Here is a 4137-nt window from a genome sequence, read left to right on the forward strand (position 1 = left end):
ACACGAGTAAAACAATTAGTTACAAACTAGTACATTAAATGATTACGAAAAAATAATCGTGTTAAATAATTTAGACTTCCATTTTTAAAAAATCTAATTTAATTTAAAGTATATTTATATACATGTATACAAGGCTAATGGTGTGTTTTGACTTCATGAGACTAGGCGAATTTGAATTAGGGGCCTCGCGTACAGTGTTGACATGAGACATTTTCCTTCGGGAATTTTTTGGAGAAAATATTTTTTATAAAGGATCGGTTTGGAGGCCCATGGTGGGGGCCCTAGGCTGTTGTCCTTTTTTGCCCATAGAATAACGTGCTACTGTTACAGGTCCGTCGAGAGGGAGAAATAGAGATTTTTTCCCGGGACCCGGAGGAAATTTAAGGGGCTTGTAACGGTTCCTACCTTTATAAATTAATATTATTTTTACTATAAAAGACTAAAATCTTACAGACTGCCATTTTGTAATAAAGAAGCATTCTACCTATTCAAAAAAGGCAGAAGCTTTCACTCTATCCCTCTATCCTTCGGGCCTATACAAGCTTTCGGCGACTTTCTATATAAACTATATATACGTATATATAGTATATACTGTATACATATATATATATATATATATATATATAGTATATGTAATTTAAAAAATTTTTACAGAGATATCAGCGACCCAAATGACTGTGGAAAACATGTTAAATTTTCATTTGTGTAAGTATTTATGTAGAATTTAAAATCAGAGTTTTGTATCTTGAATCAGTAAATTTTTCTTAGTTTGTAGATAGAATGATAATTTATATACAAAAATAAAACTGCTAAAATTTAAATTAGTCTAATATTTCTCTGAATAAGACTTCTCCATTTATAAGATAAGTAGTTATCTAACAAAACTCATATTATAAATATACTGCAGTAACTTTATAATGCTTTGCAGTTATTTCGGAATGTAACACAAATGTTTTCAGTCCACCTTAGGACCTTCTTCAGGTGGAGTTCTAGAAAAAATTCTTTCTGGTGTGATTAGTGTTCCATTTAGTTCTAATGTGTTCTAATTTCAAATGCTTCTGTTTTTGTAAATTTCTAAAAATTGCATCTGCGTTGGCTGTTATAATGCCATGTCATACATAGTTTGCCATGCCTTTGAGAGTTGTTTTTCATCCGTAAAGTTGATTGAAAGACCCTGGCAGTCTGATTTAAAAATCTCTAATGCTTCCAAATTCTTAAGTTGGTTTATATGATGGTTTGCCGGATTGTGCCGCTTGCTGTAGTTTGGGTGTAATGATGTTTTCACTGGCATATATAGCTAAAGTGATAGTGTTTTTCTTCTTTTCAATATCCCATTTGGAGTTTAGTTCACAGAGGCATTATTTAAGCAACCTTCCTGTAGATCCAATATATACAAGGTCTCTATTTGTTATCTTTGAGTGGAATTTTATACACTCCTGGTGTTCTTTTGATGTCTGCCCAATCCTTCTAATTCCTTAGCATGTCGAATGTATCTGGCTTACATCTGTAGGCTATTTTTCATTAGTATAAGACCCAGTTTCTCGATATAGGGAGTGCATAAGGCATTCATACTTTATAGCAATACGGTAGGGAGATATATCCTGCCAGACTATTTTTCAGAGCTCTATTCAATTGATCTTTGAGTTGGTTTTTTTGCTTGTCTGCCATTCTATATACTAAGCTTTTATTATAGCCATATTAATATCTTTTGCTATTAATATAAAATTGCGACAGTATAGTACTTTAAATGTTTGTATTGTATAAATATATAATGTTTAAAAGATTTGCTCACACTTCAGTTCTAAAGAAAGATGGTTAGTTTGAGTTGCCAACTCAATTATTTTATTTTAGAGTTTAAAGTGTAGCTAGGAAAGATATAATAAATAGTATATATATTCAAAATGTTCATGTTATAATGGTTTACAATCTAATCTACTCTTATCATTTTATTCAATTCACAATCAGATTTAATAATTTATGACAAAACTTTATATTTTACCATTAATTAAATTAAAAAGCATAAAGTTTTAAAAATATGTTAAGTGTTTTTTCATATATTATATGAATGAATCATCCTTATAATGGTTATAATGGTATTTTCTATAATTCATGAGAAGATGCATAAATAGCTGAAAATGTCCAATATTTTATTTTTACTTGAAAAAGATGCTTAAATAAGTTGAAAACATTTATTAAACTGATGTCTTGCTTTGAGTGACAATGTACTATTGTTATTTTTTGAATAAAATAAATAAAAGGCTTCCAGACTATAAATTCCCACTGGTGTCTGTCTGTATATTCTTTCATACTCTTGAGAATGGAGTTATATGAAAGTTGAGACCAGCTATGGAAATCTTACAGGTAGGAGGTCCAATTAACTATATACAAACTTCTGGCTTAGACTTCCAGTCTAAACCAGAAGTTTGTATAATTCAAAAATTTTCTCCTGAACAGAGTTAGATAGATGACTGGCATGTTTCATTCATCAGCCTTTTAAAATTTTCTTTTAAAATGCTGTATACATAAATGTTTCCAAAAGTGATTATTATTCACTTTTTTTTAATATATAGTCATATACAGTCGACCACCCCTATAACACAGGTTCCTATAGTTCAGATTCCTATATCACAGCGAAAAAATTTCGACAGTATTCGTACAAACATGCTAAAAAAACTCGTATGATTCAGTAAAGCATCATCGCCGACTCGTGTCGCGACAGGATTGGTCAAATCTAGACCAATAGCGGATATTGTACAAACCATTGAGTTTAAACAAACAGTGGATGTACTAAAAACCATTTATTATTTAATGTCCATAAAAACTTTATTTATTTGAATGATGTCTCCAAAGTTCAGTGAATTTTTCGCAAAAAAAATAATTTATCAAAAGCACGCGAGTGCCATTTGATAACAAGCTCCATGACGAAAACAAGCTTAAGCAATGGCGTAGTCGAACGGTGCACACTCAGTAAGTAATCTTACAATTTTTTGTTTATAGCATAGTTAATATGGATTATTCCCAAAGATTATACGTATTTTGGAAATATTGAATCAAATTAGTCTAGAATCGATTAATTTTATGGAAGAAACCTTTCAAACAGCCATAGTCCTTAAACTGCATACGTGCCGGGCTGTGATTGTCTGGACTTGTAGAAAATGGATTCATAAAAACTGGAATGTATCTACCGTGTTATAGGGGGGTCGACTGTATTTAAATTAATGTATAAATATATATTATTTTATTAATATTATTTATTTTGATTTATGTGTTAAATATAAATTTATAATCATAGTTGGATGCCTGTGAGTGCTGTTACTGATCTTCAGACAAATTACAGCTCTTATTTATTAGCAGAATCAGTTTTGAAAAGTGGTTGGAAGATTTTTGCAAATTTTAATAGGTGATGAAAATATTTGTTCTGTTATAATAATTAAATTAATTAGTTGTATTAATTATTTTTTAAATTACAATTTTTGAGTTATTAAATCAAGAACTTTTATTAAAATGAATTATTCATTATATTTGTTTATTTAAATTATGTAGTGTGCTTGAACAATTAAATTCATATGATCATTGGGGAGAAAGTATTGGAACAGTGATTATCGACAATGATCCTGAACAGGAAGTGTATTTGTGGGGAATTAGAAGGCGAAGCAGGAGTGAGTCTGAATAATTTACTTATAAAAAATTTATGCAAATTTGTAAAATTAACTTTTTCTGTCAGATTTTGTAAACTTNCTAGAGCAGGGGTCGGCAACCTTTTGAGTCGGAAGAGCCAAAAATTACAATTTACAAAATTTCAAAGTTTTTAAAGAGCCACAAAATTTTTTCTTGCCGACAATAAATAGTACTCGCATAAATAAAGTTTTTGATAAAAAAACTAATCTATTTATTCAGAATTGTCTTGCGTCGAAAGCGAATTAAACCTCATAGAAACATCCGACGACGGCGTCATTCGAGTGCTTCCGACGGACTGACGACAGTGACGACGCGTGTCACGGGGGAAGGGTGCGATGAAAGCGAGTACAAGTGGCTGAGAGATAGAATCGGTGCTGAATCCTCGTTAATCGATTCAGAACGATTTTTAAATGTTTTTTTTATTTTGATAAAATAAATAATATTTGCGTATGGAACTAA

The 4137-nt window shown here is 30.6% G+C and overlaps 1 long non-coding RNA gene across 1 annotated transcript; it reads left to right on the forward strand.

Moving 5' to 3' along the window:
- Positions 1–651: 651 nt before the first annotated feature.
- On the forward strand, positions 652–3663 carry LOC111632157. The gene is made up of 3 exons (XR_002757821.1): positions 652–705; positions 3293–3400; positions 3544–3663. It is a non-coding gene; the product is annotated as an uncharacterized LOC111632157 (long non-coding RNA).
- The last annotated feature ends 474 nt before the right edge of the window (positions 3664–4137 follow it).

The sequence above is a fragment of the Centruroides sculpturatus genome, unplaced genomic scaffold (assembly GCF_000671375.1).
Source record: "Centruroides sculpturatus isolate CEXI.00-Female unplaced genomic scaffold, Cexi_2.0 scaffold760, whole genome shotgun sequence".
Taxonomy (NCBI): Eukaryota; Metazoa; Arthropoda; class Arachnida; order Scorpiones; family Buthidae; genus Centruroides; species Centruroides sculpturatus.